Source organism: Triticum urartu, chromosome 5 (genome assembly GCF_003073215.2).
Source record: "Triticum urartu cultivar G1812 chromosome 5, Tu2.1, whole genome shotgun sequence".
NCBI lineage: Eukaryota > Viridiplantae > Streptophyta > Magnoliopsida > Poales > Poaceae > Triticum > Triticum urartu.
This window is the reverse complement of record NC_053026.1, coordinates 40,219,604-40,237,525: the sequence shown is the minus strand read 5'-3', so window position 1 is coordinate 40,237,525 and position 17,922 is coordinate 40,219,604. Positions and strand designations below refer to the sequence as shown.

The 17,922-nt window shown below is 46.6% G+C and overlaps 1 pseudogene; it reads right to left on the bottom strand.

The window, feature by feature from the left end:
• LOC125506714 overlaps positions 1 to 17,922 on the bottom strand; it is a 29,786-nt pseudogene that overhangs the window by 8,625 nt on the left and 3,239 nt on the right.

Here is a 17,922-nt window from a genome sequence, read left to right as displayed (position 1 = left end):
TGTTCAATCTCGTTACCGGCAAGTCTCTTTACTCGTTCCGTAACACATCATCCCGTGATCAACTCCTTGATCACATTGTGCACATTATGATGATGTCCTACCGAGTGGGCCAGAGATACCTCTCCATCACACGGAGTGACAAATCCCAGTCTCGATTCGTGCCAACCCAACAGACACTTTCGGAGATACCTGTAGTGTACCTTTATAGCCACCCAGTTACGTTGTGATGTTTGGCACACCCAAAGTATTCCTACGGTATCCGGGAGTTGCACAATCTCATGGTCTAAGGAAATGATACTTGACATTAGAAAAGCTTTAGCATGCGAACTACACGATCTATGTGCTAGGCTTAGGATTGGGTCTTGTCCATCACATCATTCTCCCAATGATGTGATCCCGTTATCAACGACATCCAATGTCCATGGTCAGGAAACCATAACCATCTATTGATCAACGAGCTAGTCAACTAGAGGCTTACTAGGGACATGGTGTTGTCTATGTATCCACACATGTATCTGAGTTTCCTATCAATACAATTCTAGCATGGATAATAAATGATTATCATGAACAAGGAAATATAATAATAATCAATTTATTATTGCCTCTAGGGCATATTTCCAACAGTCTCCCACTTGCACTAGAGTCAATAATCTAGTTCACATCGCCATGTGATTAACACTCACAGGTCACATCACCATGTGACCAACATCCAAAGAGTTTACTAGTGTCACTAAACTAGTTCACATCATCATGTGATTAAGACTCAATGAGTTCTGGGTTTTGATCATGTTTTGCTTGTGAGAGAGGTTTTAGTCAACGGGTCTGCAACATTCAGATCCGTATGTACTTCACAAATCTCTAGGTCATATTATAAATGTTGCTTCCACGCTCCACTTGGAGCTATTCCAAATGGTTGCTCCACTATACGTATCCGGTTTGCTACTCAGAGTCATTCGAATAGGTGTTAAAGCTTGCATCGATGTAACCTTTTACGCTGAACTCTTTATCACCTCCATAACCGAGAAACATATCCTTATTCCTCTAAGGATAATTTTGACCACTATCTGGTGATCTACTCCTAGATCATCTTTGTACCCTCTTGCCAGACATGTGGCAAGGCACACATCAGGTGCGGTACTTAGCATGGCATACCGTATAGAGCCTATGACAAAAGCATAGGGGACGACATTCGTCCTTTCTCTTTCTTCTGCCGTGGTCGAGCTTTAATTCTTAACTTCATACCTTACAACTCAGGCAAGAACTCCTTCTTTGACTGATCCATCTTGAACACCTTCAAGATCATGTCAAGGTATGTGCTCATTTGAAAGTACCATTAAGCGTTTTGATCTATCCTTATAGATCTTGATGCTCAACGTTCAAGTAGCTTAATCCAGGCTTTCCATTGAAAAACACTTTTCAAATAACCCTATATGCTTTCCAGAAATTCTACATCATTTCTGATCCACAGTATGTCAACAACATATACTCATCAGAAATTCTATAGTGCTCCCACTCACTTCTTTGGAAATACAAGTTTCTCATAAACTTTGTATAAACCCAAAATCTTTGATCATCTCATCAAAGCATACATTCCAGCTCCGAGATGCTTACTCCAGTCCTTAGAAGGATTGCTGGAGCTTTGCATACTTATTAGCATCTTTCAGGATTGACAAAACCTTCCGGTTGTATCACATACAACCTTTCCTCAAGAAAAATCGTCGAGGAAACAATGTTTTGACATCCTATCTGCAAGATTTCATAAATAATGCAATAATCGCTAATATAATTCCAACAGACTCTTAGCATCGCTACGAGTGAGAAAGTCTCATCGTAGTCAACTCCTTGAACTTGTCGGAAAACATCTTAACGACAAGTCGAGCTTTCTTAATGGTGATACTTACCATCATTGTCCGTCTTCCTTTTAAAAATCCATATGTACCTAACAGCCTTACGACCATCAAGTAGTTCTTCCAAAGTCTACACTTTGTTTTCATATATGGATCCTCTCTCGGATTATATGGCCTCGAGCCATTTATCGGAATCCGGGCCCACCATCGCTTCTCCATAGCTTGTAGGTTCATTATTGTCTAGCAACATGACTTCCAAGACAGGATTACGTACCACTCTGAAGTAGTACGCATCCTTGTCATCCCACGAGGTTTGGTAGTGACTTGATCTGAAGTTTCATGATCACTATCATAAGCTTCCACTTCAATTGGTGTAGGTGCCACAGGAACAACTTCCTGTGCCCTGCCACACTAGTTGAAGAGACGGTTCAATAACCTCATCAAGTCTCCACCATCCTCCCACTCAATTCTTTCGAGAGAAACTTTTCCTCGAGAAAGGACCCGATTTTAGAAACAATCCCTTATTACTTTCGGATCTGAGACAGGAGGTATACCCAACTATTTTGGGTGTCCTATGAAGATGCATTTATCCGCTTTGGGTTCGAGCTTATCAGCCTGAAACTTTTCCACATAAGCGTCGCAGCCCCAAACTTTTAAGAAATGATAGCTTAGGTTTCTCTAAACCATAGTTCATACGGTGTCATCTCATCGGAATTACGTGGTGCCCTATTTAAAGTAAATGTGGTTGTCTCTAATGCCTAACCCATAAACTATCATGATAATTCGATAAGAGACATCATGGTATGCATCATATCCAATAGGGTGCAGTTATGATGTTCGGACACACCATCACACTATGGTGTTCCAGGCTGTATTAGTTGTGAAACAATTTCCACAATGTCTTAATTCTGTGCCAAACTCGTAATTCAGATATTCATCTCTATGATCATATCATAGATCTTTTATCCTCTTGTCACGACGATCTTTCAACTTCACCCTGAAATTACTTGAACCTTTCAATAATTCAGACTCATGATTCATCAAGTAAATATACTCAACATCTACTCAAATCATCTGTGAAGTGAGAACATAACGATATCCACTACATGCCTCAGCACTCATTGGACTGCACACATCAAAATGTATTACTTCCAACAAGTTGCTTTCTTGTTCCATTTTACTGAAAACGAGGCTTTCAGTCATCTTGCCCATGTGGTATGATTTGCATGTCTCAAGTGATTCAAAAATCAAATGAGTCCAAACGGTCCATTTGCATGGAGTTTCTTCATGCATATACACCAATAGACATGGTTTGCATGTCTCAAACTTTTCAAAAACGAGTGAGCCCAAAGATCCATCAACATGGAGCTTCTTCATGCATTTTATACCGATATGACTTACGTGGCAGTGCCACAAGTAGGTGGTACTATCATTACTATCTTATATCTTTTGGCATGAACATGTCTATCACTACGATCGAGATTCAATAAACCATTCATTTTAGGTGCAAGACCATTGAAGGTATTATTCAAATAAACAAAGTAACCATTATTCTCCTTAAATGAATAATCGTATTGCGATAGACATAATCCAATCATGTCTATGCTCAACGCAAACACCAATCTTGATGGTAGAGGGAGCGTACGATATTAGATCAACCTTGGAAATACTTCCAACACATATCATCATCTCACCTTTCATCTAGTCTCCGTTTATTCCGTAGCTTTTATTTCGAGTTACTAACACTTAGTAACCGAAACGGTATCTAATACCCTGGTGCTACTAGGAGTACTAGTAAAGTACACATTAACACAATGTATATCCAATATACTTCTATCATTAGCCTTCTCATCTACCAAGTATCTAGGGTAATTCTGCTCCAGTGGCTGTTCCCCTTATTACAGAAACACTTAGTCTCGGGTTTGGGTTCAACCTTGGGTTTCTTCACTAGAGTAGTAGCTGATTTTCCGTTTCATGAAGTATCCCCTTTTGCCCTTGCCCTTCTTGAAACTAGTAGTTTCACCAACCATCAACAATTGATGCTCCTTCTTGATTTCTACTTTTGTGGTGTCAAACATCCCGAATATCTCAAGGATCATCATATATGTCCCCGATACATTATAGTTCATCATGAAGCTCTAGCAGCTTGGTGGTAATGACTTCGGAGAAACATCACTATCTCATCTGGAAGATCAACTCCCACTCGATTCAAATGATTGTTGTACTCAGACAATCTGAGCACAAGCTCAACAATTGAGCTTTTCTCCTTAGTTTGCAGGCTAAGAAAATCGTCGGAGGTCTTATACCTCTTGACGTGGGCACGAGCCTGAAATCCCAATTTCAGCCCTCGAAACATCTCATATGTTTCGCGATGTTTCAAAACGTCTTCGGTGCCTCAACTCTAAACCATTTAACTGAACTATCATGTAGTTATCAAAATGTGTATGTCAGATGTTCGCAACATCCACAAACGACGTTCGAGGTTCAGCACACTGAGCGGTGCATTAAGGACATAAGCCTTCTATGAAGCAATGAGGACAATCCTCAGTTTACGGACCTACTCCGCATAATTGCTACTATCAACTTTCAACTAAATTTTCTCTAGGAACATATCTAAACAGTAGAACTGAAGCACGAGCTACGACATAATTTGCGAAGACCTTTTGACTATGTTCAGGATAATTAAGTTGATCTTATGTACTCCCACTCAGATAGACATCCCTCTAGTCATCTAAGTGATTACATGATCCGAGTCAACTAGGTCGTGTCCGATCATCACGTGAGATGGACTAGTCAACATCGGTGAACATCTTCATGTTGATCGTATCTACCATATGACTCATGCTTGACCTTTCGGTCTCTTGTGTTCCGAGGCCATGTCTGTACATGCTAGGCTCGTCAAGTCAACCTAAGTGTATTTAATGTGTTCCGAGGCCATGTCTGTACATGCTAGGCTTGTCAACACCCGTTGTATTCGAACGTTAGAATCTATCACACCCGATCATCACACGGTGCTTCGAAACAACGAACCTTCGCAATGGTGCACAGTTAGGGGGAACACTTTCTTGAAATTTTAATGAGGGATCATCTTATTTACTACCGTCGTTCTAAGCAAATAAGATGCAAAAACATGATAAACATCACATGCAATCAAATAATAGTGACATGATATGGCCAATATCATATAGCTCCTTTGATCTCCATCTTGGGGCTCCATGATCATCTTGTCACCGGCATGACACCATGATCTCCATCATCATGATCTCCATCATCGTGTCTCCATGAAGTTGCTCGCCAACTATTACTTCTACTACTATGGCTACCGGTTAGCAATAAAGTAAAGTAATTACATGGCGTTATTCAATGACACGTAGGTCATACAATAAATAAAGACAACTCCTATGGCTCCTGCCGGTTGTCATACTCATCGACATGCAAGTCGTGATTCCTATTACAAGAACATGATCAATCTCATACATCACATATATCATTCATCACATCCTTTTGGCCATATCACATCACATGGCATACCCTGCAAAAACAAGTTAGACGTCCTCTAATTGTTGTTTGCATGTTTTACGTGGCTGCTATGGGTTTCTAGCAAGAACGTTTCTTACCTATGCAAAAACCACAACGTCATATGCCAATTGCTATTTACCCTTCATAAGGACCCTTTTCATTGAATCCGATCCGACTAAAGTGGGAGAGACAGACACCCGCTAGCCACCTTATGCAACTAGTGCATGTCAGTCGGTGGAACCAGTCTCACGTAAGAGTACGTGTAAGGTCGGTCCGGGCCGCTTCATCCCACAATGCCGCCGAATCAAGATTGGACTAGTAACGGTAAGCATATTGAACAAAATCAACGCCCACAACTACTTTGTGTTCTACTCGTGCATAGAATCTACGCAATAGACCTAGCTCATGATGCCATTATTGGGGAACGTAGCAGAAATTCAAAATTTTCCTACGTGTCACCAAGATCGATCTATGGAGAAACTATCAACGAAGGGAAGGAGAGTGCATCTACATACCCTTGTAGATATCTATGCGGAAGCGTTCAAGAGAACGGGGTTGAAGGAGTCGTACTCATCGTGTAATCACCGGAGATCCTAGTGCCGAACGGACGCCACCTCCGCGTTCAACACACGTACAGCCCGGTGACGTCTCCCATGCCTTGATCCAGCAAGGATAGAGGGAGAGGTTGAGGAAGGCTCCATCCAGCAGCAGCACAACGGCGTGGTGGTGGTGGAGGAGCGTGGTACTCCAGCAGGGCTTCGCCAAGCACCGCAAGAGACGAGGAGAGAGGTAGGGCTCCGCCAGGGAGAGATCACATCACCATCTGTTGGGCAGCCCCAAACCTCAACTATTTATAGGAGGAGGGGAGGAGGGTGTGCCCCCTCTAGGGTTCCCACCCCTAGGGGGCGGCAGCCCTAGATGGGAAAGGGGGGCGACCAAGAGGGGAGAGAGGGGGGGCGCACCTAGGGTGGGCCTTAAGGCCCATCTGGACCTAGGGTTTGCCCCCTCCCACTCTCCCATGCGCCTTGGGCCTTGGTGGGGGGCGCACCAGCCCACCTGGGGCTGGTCCCCTCCCACACTTGGCCCATGCAGCCCTCCGGGGCTTGTGGCCCCACTTGGTGGACCCCCGGGACCCTCCCGGTGGTCCCGGTACGTTACCGATAAAACCCGAAACTTTTCCGGTGACCAAAACAGGACTTCCCATATATAAATCTTTACCTCCGGACCATTCCGGAACTCCTCGTGACGTCCGGGATCTCATCCGGAACTCCGAACAACATTCGGTAAACACATACAAACTTCCTTTATAACCCTAGCGTCATCGAGCCTTAAGTGTGTAGACCCTACGGGTTCGGGAACCATGCAGACATGACCGAGACGTTCTCCGGTCAATAACCAACAGCGGGATCTGGATACCCATGTTGATTCCTACATGTTCCACGATGATCTCATCGGATGAACCACGATGTCGAGGATTCGATCAATCCCGTATACAATTCCCTTTGTCTATCGGTATTGTACTTGCCCGAGATTCGATCGTCGGTATCCCGATACCTTGTTCAATCTCGTTACCGACAAGTCTCTTTACTCGTTCCGTAACACATCATCCCATGATCAACTCCTTGATCACATTGTGCACATTACGATGATGTCCTACCGAGTGGGCCCAGAGATACCTCTCCGTCACATGGAGTGACAAATCCCAGTCTCGATTCGTGCCAACCCAACAGACACTTTCGGAGATACCTGTAGTGTACCTTTATAGCCACCCAGTTACGTTGTGACATTTGGCACACCCAAAGTATTCCTACGGTATCCGGGAGTTGCATAATCTCATGGTCTAAGGAAATGATACTTGACATTAGAAAAGCTTTAGCATGCGAACTACACGATCTATGTGCTAGGCTTAGGATTGGGTCTTGTCCATCACATCATTCTCCCAATGATGTGATCCCGTTATAAACGACATCCAATGTCCATGGTCAGGAAACCGTAACCATCTATTGATCAACGAGCTAGTCAACTAGAGGCTTACTAGGGACATGGTGTTGTCTATGTATCCACACATGTATCTGAGTTTCCTATCAATACAATTCTAGCATGGATAATAAACGATTATCATGAACAAGGAAATATAATAATAATCAATTTATTATTGCCTCTAGGGCATATTTCCAACAAATACCTCTCAAATTTCTGATTTGCCCTTCTCCGCTGACTTAGATTGGGGGTGAGCACGATGCTTATAAGCCAGATGTGCTCACGTTGGCAAATTCCTCCATCTCTCCCTTGACAGAATTAGTACCATTATCAGTTATAATACTGTTGTGGAAAAGCCAAACGGAATATCACCTTTTTTGATGAACTGAACCGCCGTGGGCCGCATTCACACTTTACTGACTAGCTTCTGCTCCACTGAACTTGTCAACTGCCAAGTGGGTCTGTCCTTGGGATCGGCTTAAAGGGTCCCAACATATTGAGCCCCCAGTCGCAACGGCAGTTATTGGAATCATCCTCAACTCCTGAGCGGAATAGTCACGGCGTGCGAATTTTTGACCACTATCACATCTTTTGACTAAATCCTCCACATCAGCACGAGTTGTTAACAATAGGAAACCGTGGCGAAAAGCTTTAGCTACCAAGACTTTGAACCGGCGTGGTGACACAATCCCCTCATGGGACTTCTCGCAAAATCTCACAACCCTCTTGAGGAGAGGACACAACGCTGAATTGCCCCTGGACGCTGTGTACGATGTAACTCCCTTGATTATGGTCATTGACTTGGGAACACCGGATTACCTACCGGGCCGAGGTTTCATCCTCCGGTAACTCGCCTCGGTTCATGTAAGCCAGGTATGGGATTGTCCAATTCGGTATGACATGCAAAGCTGCCACCAATTGAGCCTCTGGATCAGGAATAGCCAACTCCTCCTCTGTTGGTACCTTGACCGACGGATTATGCAGTACATCAAGGAAGACATTTGGTGGGACCAGTTTACGCTGAGAGCCAAGGCGGCTTAAAGCGTCCGCCGCTTCATTCTTTCGCCGGTCTATATGGTCAACTTGATAACCCTTGAACTGGCCAGCACCATGTCCACTTCTCGTCGGTATGCAACCATGAGTGGGTCTTTAGAATCCCAAGTGCCAGACACCTGTTGAGCCACCAGATCAGAGTCACCAAAGCACTTAACCCGGCTTAAATTCATCTCCTTTGCCATCCGAAGACCGTGGAGTAAGGCCTCGTATTCATCTGCATTGTTAGTGCAAGGGAACATTAAACGGAGGACATAACAGAACTTGTCACCTCATGGGGAAGTTAGTATGACTCTAGCCCCCGAGCCCTCCAACTGTCTGGATCCATCAAAGTGAATAGTCCAATACGTGTTATCTGGCCTTTCCTCTGGTGCCTGCAACTCTGTCCAATCATTGATGAAATCCACGAGTGCTTGGGATTTAATCGTTGTGCGAGGTGTGTATTTGAGCCTGTGAGGTCCAAGCTCAATAGCCCACTTGGCAATCCGGCCAGTTGCTTCTCTGTTTTGAATGATATCTTCCAGAGGGGCTGAGCTGACCACTGTGATAGGATGACCCTGAAAATAATGTTTGAGCTTCCGGCTTGCGATAAACGCTCCATACACCAGCTTCTGCCAATGTGGATACCTCTGCTTTGATTCAATGAGCACCTCACTGATATAATAAACCGGCCGTTGAACCGGATATTCCTTTCCAGCTTCCTTGCGCTCCACCACAATAGCCACGCTAATAGCTCGGGCATTAGCAGCCACATACATCAATAAAGGTTCTTTATCGATCGGAGCTGCAAGCACAGGCGGTTCAGCTAACTGCCTCTTCAGATCCTCAAACGCTTTATCAGCCGCCTCGCTCCAGACAAAATCATCTGTTTCTTTAGCATCTGGTATAAAGGGATAGCCTTCTCACCGAGACGACTGATAAACCGGCTCAAAGCCGCAATCCGGCCGGCCAAACGTTGAACGTCATTGATACACGCCGGTTTAGCCAAAGGTGTAATTGCTGATTTTTTTCCGGATTAGCCTCAATGCCCCTGTTTGACACCAGAAAACCCAAGAGTTTGCCTGCCGGTACACCAAAGACACATTTGTCCGGATTGAGCATCATCTTGTAAACCCGGAGGTTGTCAAAGGTTTCTCTCAAATCATCTATCAATGTTTCCTCCTTCCTGGACTTTATCACAATATCATCCACATATGCATGAACATCGCGCCCAATCTGCTTATGAAGACAATTCTGAACACAACGTTGATAAGTCGCCTGGGCACTCTTGAGCCCAAAGGGCATGGAGACATAGCAGAAGGCTCCAAAGGGAGTTATAAAAGCTATCTTCTCCTGGTCCTTAACTGCCATTTTGATCTGATGATAACCAGAATAAGCGTCCAACAAACACAAACGGTCACAACCCGCCGTAGCATCAATAATCTGATCAATATGAGGGAGGGCAAAGGGATCTGCTGGGCAAGCCTTGTTCAAGTCTGTGTAATCTACACACATACGCCAAGTGCCGTTTTTCTTGAGAACCAGCACCAGATTAGCCAACCACTCTGGGTGAAAGACCTCCACGATAAACCCTGCGGCCAACAACCGAGCTACCTCTTCACCAATAGCCTTGCGCCTTTCTTCATTGAAGCGGCGGAGAAACTGCCGGGCCGGTTTAAACTTAGGATCAATGTTAAGTGTGTGCTCAGCGAGTTCCCTCGGCACACCTGGCATGTCAGAAGGCTTCCATGCAAAGATGTCCCGGTTCTCATGGATGAACTCGATGAGCGCGCTTTCCTATTTGGGATCCAGGCTAGTATTGATGCTGAACTGCTTGGATGAATCACCAAGAACAAAATCAACCATCTTAGTATCTGTAGCCGTCTTAAACTTCAACGCCGGATCGTGTTCTGTAGTTGGCTTTTTCAAAGAAGTCATATCTGCCGGATCAACTTTGTCTTTGTAAAATTTCAGCTCTTCCGTCGCACAAACCGACTCAGCATAGGCCGCATCACCTGCATATCAGTCTGATCCTGGATGAGCCGAAGCACTAGATCGCCCTCTTGAAAAGTTCTGGTCTTAACCCGGCGGCTGTGATAACGTCGGAGATCTTGTTGATAGATCACCGAACGTGCTGCTGCGAGATCACGCTCCTCATCTAACAGGTCCAGTGAATCCTGACGTGCCTTCTCATTATCAGCTTCAACATAAGCTGCCACACGGGGCGAGTCGTGACGGATGTCACTAAGAAGAACCGCCTCTGCTCCATAAACCATGAAGAAAGGCGTGTAACCCGTAGATCTGTTAGGCGTGGTGTTGATGCTCCATAACACAGAAGGTAAATCCTCCACCCAACAACCCGGTGTCCGCTTTAAAGGAACCATAAGCCGGGGTTTAATACCTCTCAAAATTTCTTGATTTGCCCTCTCCGCTTGACCATTAGATTGGGGGTGAGCCACCGATGCTATATCAAGCCGGATGTGCTCACGTTGGCAAAATTCCTCCATCTCTCCCTTTGACAGATTAGTACCATTATCAGTTATAATACTGTGTGAAAAGCCAAACCGGAATATCACCTTTTTGATGAACTGAACCGCCGTGGCCGCATCACACTTACTGACTAGCTCTGCTTCCACCCATTTGGTGAACTTGTCAACTGCCACTAACAAGTGGGTCTTTTTGTCCTTGGATCGCTTAAAGGGTCCAACCATATCGAGCCCCCAAGTCGCAAACGACCAAGTTATTGGAATCATCCTCAACTCCTGAGCCGGAATATGAGTATGGCGTGCGAATTTTTGACAACTGTTACATCTTTTGACTAAATCCTCCACATCAACACGAGTTGTTAACAAATAGAAACCGTGGCGAAAAGCTTTAGCTACCAAAGACTTTGAACCGGCGTGGTGACCACAATCCCCTTCATGGATTTCTCGCAAAATCTCACAACCCTCTTGAGGAGAGACACAATGCTGAATTTCCCCTGTGACGCTGTAACGATGTAACTCCCCATTGACTATGGTCATTGACTTGGAACACCGGATTACCTACCGGGCCGAGGTTTCATCCTCCGGTAACTCGCCTCGGTTCATGTAAGCCAGGTATGGGATTGTCCAATCCGGTATGACATGCAAAGCTGCCACCAATTGAGCCTCCGGATCAGGAATAGCCAACTCCTCCTCTGTTGGTACCTTGACCGATGGATTATGCAGTACATCAAGGAAGACATTTGGTGGGACCAGTTTACGCTGAGAGCCAAGGCGGCTTAAAGCGTCCGCCGCTTCATTCTTTCGCCGGTCTATATGGTCAACTTGATAACCCTTGAACTGGCCAGCACCATGTCCACTTCTCGTCGGTATGCAACCATGAGTGGGTCTTTAGAATCCCAAGTGCCAGACACCTGTTGAGCCACCAGATCAGAGTCACCAAAGCACTTAACCCGGCTTAAATTCATCTCCTTTGCCATCCGAAGACCGTGGAGTAAGGCCTCGTATTCATCTGCATTGTTAGTGCAAGGGAACATTAAACGGAGGACATAACAGAACTTGTCACCTCATGGGGAAGTTAGTATGACTCTAGCCCCCGAGCCCTCCAACTGTCTGGATCCATCAAAGTGAATAGTCCAATACGTGTTATCTGGCTTTTCCTCTGGTGCCTGCAACTCTGTCCAATCATTGATGAAATCCACGAGTGCTTGGGATTTAATCATTGTGTGAGGTGTGTATTTGAGCCCGTGAGGTCCAAGCTCAATAGCCCACTTGGCAATCCGGCCAGTTGCTTCTCTGTTTTGAATGATATCTCCCAGAGGGGCTGAGCTGACCACTGTGATAGGATGACCCTGAAAATAATGTTTGAGCTTCCGGCTTGCGATAAACGCTCCATACACCAGCTTCTGCCAATGTGGATACCTCTGCTTTGATTCAATGAGCACCTCACTGATATAATAAACCGGCCGTTGAACCGGATATTCCTTTCCAGCTTCCTTGCGCTCCACCACAATAGCCACGCTAAAAGCTCGGGCATTAGCAGCCACATACATCAATAAAGGCTCTTTATCGATCGAAGCTGCAAGCACAGGCGGTTCAGCTAACTGCCTCTTCAGATCCTCAAACGCTTTATCAGCCGCCTCGCTCCAAACAAAATCATCTGTTTTCTTTAGCATCTGGTATAAAGGGATAGCCTTCTCACCGAGACGACTGATAAACCGGCTCAAAGCCGCAATCTGGCCGGCCAAACATTGAACGTCATTGATACACGCCGGTTTAGCCAAAGATGTAATTGCTGATTTTTTTTCCGGATTAGCCTCAATGCCCCTGTTTGACACCAGAAAACCCAAGAGTTTGCCTGCCGGTACACCAAAGACACATTTGTCCGGATTGAGCATCATCTTGTAAACCCGGAGGTTGTCAAAGGTTTCTCTCAAATCATCTATCAATGTTTCCTCCTTCCTGGACTTTATCACAATATCATCCACATATGCATGAACATTGCGCCCAATCTGCTTATGAAGAAAATTCTGAACACAACGTTGATAAGTCGCCTGGGCACTCTTGAGCCCAAAGGGCATGGAGACATAGCAGAAGGCTCCAAAGGGAGTTATAAAAGCTATCTTCTCCTGGTCCTTAACTGCCATTTTGATCTGATGATAACCAGAATAAGCGTCCAACAAACACAAACGGTCACAACCCGCCGTAGCATCAATAATCTGATCAATACGAGGAAGGGCAAAGGGATCTGCTGGGCAAGCCTTGTTCAAGTCTGTGTAATCTACACACATACGCCAAGTGCCATTTTTCTTGAGAACCAGCACCAGATTAGCCAACCACTCTGGGTGAAAGACCTCCACGATAAACCCTGCGGCCAACAACCGAGCTACCTCTTCACCAATAGCCTTGCGGCTTTCTTCATTTAAGCGGCGGAGAAACTGCCGGGCCGGTTTAAACTTAGGATCAATGTTAAGTGTGTGCTCAGCGAGTTCCCTCGGCACACCTGGCATGTCAGAAGGCTTCCATGCAAAGATGTCCCGGTTCTCACGGATGAACTCGATGAGCGCGCTTTCCTATTTGGGATCCAGGCTAGCATTGATTCTGAACTGCTTGGATGAATCACCAGGAACAAAATCAACCATCTTAGTATCTGTGGCCGACTTAAACTTCAACGCCGGATCATGTTCCATAGTTGTCTTTTTCAAAGAAGTCATATCTGCCGGATCAACTTTGTCTTTGTAAAATTTCAGCTCTTCCGTGGCACAAACCGACTCAGCATAAGCCGCATCACCTTCCTCACATTCCAAGGCAATCTTCCTACTCCCATGTACTATGATGGTCCCCTTATGACCTGGCATTTTAAACTGCAGATAAACATAACACGGCCTCCCCATGAACTTAGCGTAAGCCGGTCGTCCAAACAGAGCGTGATACGGACTTTTGATTTTTACCACCTCAAAAGTCAATGTTTCTGATCTTGAATCATGATCATCTCCAAAATCCACCTCTAAGGCTATCTTGCCCACTGGATATGCAGACTTACCGGGTAGTCGGGCACCACACCATGGAAAACGGTGTTTGACGGTTTAAGATTCTTATCTGTCAACCCCATATGACGGAAGGTATATCATAATATAGAATGTTGATACTAATTCCCCATCCATGAGCACCTTGGTGAACTTATACCCCCCAACTTGAGGAGCCACCACTAAGGCCAGATGACCTGGAGTGTCAACCCGGGGCGGGTGATCCTCTCTACTCCATAAAATGGGTTGCTCAGACCAGCGCAACTACTGAGGCACCGCCGGTTCAACAGAGTTCACAGCCCTCTTGTGAAGCTTCTGATCACGCTTGCACAAGCTAGTGGTGAAGACATGATACTGTCCACTATTTAACTACTTCGGATTGCTCTGATAACCCGACTGCTGCTGCTGGTTCCCCTGATGGTTGTAACCTCCCTGGTTGCCCTGGTTCCCTTGATTGCTGTGTCCGGTTTAATTGCCCTGAAATCCTGAACCGGAGCTGCCGCCTCCGTAACCCGGCCCGTGAAAACCACCTCCTGAACCGCCGGGCGGGCCATTATCGTACTGAAATATATTGGAGTTCTTGAACTCTCGCATGATATAACAGTCCTTCCAAAGATGCGACGCTGGCTTCTCCTTTGATCCATGCTTTGGATAAGGTTGATTTAACAGGCGCTCCAAATTGGGGCCTGAACCTCCGCCCTTCTGGGGCCGCTTGCCCTTACGACGCTGACCGTTCTCCTGAGCATTGGTGTTAGCCACAAAGTCCAAACTATTGTCGGTCTTGCGCTTACCATTATTCCCATGGCCTGCCGGATTATGCTGCTATCACTTGGTGTTGCCGTTCTTTTTCCCTTTCCCCGGTTTGTCCTCCTCCAAGTCAGGGTCTCTGGTACTATCTAAATCGGCATACTTAACCAAAGCGGCCATAAGCGTTGACATATCATTGCAGTGACATTTGAGCCTTCCTAACTTCTGTTTGAGCGGCAGAAAACGGCAATTGCCCTCCAATGTTAGTACTGCGGTATCTGCATTGATGCGATCCGATGAATGCAGAATAGCCGAGACCCGTTTCACCAAATGGGTTGTAGACTCCCCATCCTCTTGGGAACAAGCGGCCAGGTCAACAATTGACATAGGTTGCTTACAAGTATCCTTAAAGTTCTGGATAAACCGGTGCTTCAATTCGGCCCATGATCCGACAGTTAGTTGGTAAGCTCTTCAACCAAGTACGAGCTGTCCCTTCCAACATCATGGTGAAGTATTTAGCACATACCGCTTCATCCACATCTAACATCTCCATTGCCATCTCGTAGCTTTCAATCCATGCCTCTGGTTGTAGATCGACGGTGTAATTGGGTACCTTACGAGGGCCTTTGAAATCCTTGGGCAGTCGCACATTACGCAAAGCGGGGGTGAGACACGGCACGCCTAAGGAACTGAATACCACACCTGGCTCCACTGAAGCGGCAGGGTGAACCAGAGTAGGTTGACGGGCTCCATGCAGAGCTGCTAACTCGGCCTCTCGACGTGCATGACCATGATCCACCACATCCTGCGCATTAGCACCTCCACCTGCCGGGTTGTGCCCTCGCGGCGAGTTACGGCGACGTGCACTGCTTGATACGGCCGGTTCATCCTCAACGTGCTTGCTGTAGCTCCGGCTCGGACGGGGGGGGGGGGGGGGGGGGTGTGGAATGAATCCTCTCACGACTATGTGAATAAGCCTGTTGCTGGTTTAACACTGTTTGAAGGAGCTCTCTGGCCCGTCGTGCCTCAATCGCAACTGGTGATTCATCGTCGGTTGGGAGGGCTGCCAATCGTGAAGCAGCGGCCACAATGTTGTCCAACGGGTTGGAGTAATGCCCCGGGGGTGTTGGAACATACTGTGGCACGATGTTATTCTGACGAGGCGGGTCCATCGTGCGTGGCTGAACCGACGCTCCTGTTCCTGGCGCCTTAGTCCGGTTTAATACTGGCTGGTTACTAGTTCCTGCTCCTGACGTGTTGAAGAGATTTCTTGGCTCATAACTCGGCGGGAGATGCGACCGGTATCTTCTTCTCATGACTTCCTCTGAGGCATTCTGATCTAGCCTAAGCCGGTAGGCCTGAGCTTCCAACTCGGCCCGTTCTGTAGCCATCCTAGCATTCTCTACTACTAGGTCCACTTTAGCCTGAGTTATCTGATCTCCTACCTTTGCGATCTCCCGTTGTGCTGATCCCGGGCTGCTGCGTCCACCTCCGCGGCCATCAATGTTGCCAAAGCGTCGAACAAGTCAGACAGAACTTGAGCCGGAGGTGGTGCAGAGCCCCCTGCTTCCGCCGGCGTGGCTGTTGCTGAACCAGAGAGCATTGCTACGGCGGTTGATGAGTGGGGCGCTGATTGTGTACCGGCCATGAAGATAGCGACCCGGTTTGGCAGATCAAGGGAGTCCGGAATATTGTTGCCCTCAGAACCTCCACTAATCCGGCCGTCCTGCAACTGATATAGCGATTCGGTTTCTTCAGAAGACTCGTCGTCGGAGCAGACAACGGTTTCTCCATCAGATGTCGGTCCGTCCTTATATTCTGCTCCATGGATGACACCCACGAAAACATGCCTCGCTACGGGCTGAACCGGGGAAGGGCTTGCATGCTGAGCCGTCTCGATGATGTCGGCACAGGTGTCCGGCTCAGGGCCCGGTTCGCCAATCTTGCCGATGAAGACGTGAATCCCACCAAAGGGGACCCGGTACCCGTATTCGATTGAACTGGCCTCGGGGCCCCATCCTGCGTCGTCGATGTAGAGCTTGCCGCGATGACTCTTCGTCATCCGGCCCACAACGCATCCCTTGAGTCCATCAAAGCTGCCCTTCAAAAACTTGAAACCATCGTGCGACAGCCCCACGGTGGGCGCCAACTGTCGTGGTTTGTCACGGCAGATGTCCTCGTGAAAGGACTTAGTCGTGGAGTCATCGCTACGAATTAGCTTAAAGGGGTTAAACCGGACAAGGGGACACGAGGGGTTTTATACTAGTTCGGCCCCTTCGATGAAGGTAAAAGCCTACGTCTAGTTGTGATTGGTATTGCTAGGGTTTCGATCACCAAGGAGCGAATCCGCGTTGCCTGGCTCTCGAGTTGTTGTCTGTCGTCCCTAAACCGTTGTCGGGTCGTCCCTTTATATACACAGGTTGACACCTGCCGGTTTACAGAGTCCCGAGGTCGGATCATAAACGTGTCCGGCTCGATCTCTATTCCTTCTACTTACAATACAAGTTACATGAGAAAGTCGGTTTACATCTACAGGCCTTAACTCGCCTTTAGGCCTTGGGCCTTCGTAAAGCGCCACCATCCTCACATCTTCATGGGCTCCTAGCCTTCACAGAGCTAATTCGGCCACTCCTGGCCGGTTTATGTCCAGTAGTAATATCCCCAACAGTTGTAGTGTAGCTCAGCGAAGAAGCGCTTGATTTTGTTGCTTTTGCGGCTGCGAGCCCAGAAGTTGACGTGAGCCCACATCTGTTTCCTGAAACTAGCTCTGGATTCCATCAGAGGCTTCACAGCATCAAACTCGTCACCTTGCAGAAATTACATCTTATGTCATGAAACATTCAGCACAACTTAATTGCGATTAACTTGATCAGGACCAATTAAATCTCTAGTTGAATGAGAAGAAAGGCATGTACCGGGTGCCTGGCATTGTAATAGTGGAGAGCGTGGCGGACGTGAGGCATGATGGTGGTGTCACGCTTTCTGCATCATATGAAATTAGTGTGTAATTTATTTGATATGTTAAGTTGTTTGACATATGCACGAGCATAATATATAGAAGACGATCTGCCCTACTATCAAATGCAAACAAGTCTTCTCATTAAGGCGCATCATGATCAACAAAACTAGAGCCGATGGGTAATCTCACACAAATCTTTCCATGATGCAATTCTCCAGCCACGACAGAAGAACCAGATTGTTATTCGTAACTGCAAGATTGGGGACGCAGAAATCATAAGAGCGATTGGAGTCACATGAGCATGCTATATTTATAACTTCCCTTAGGAT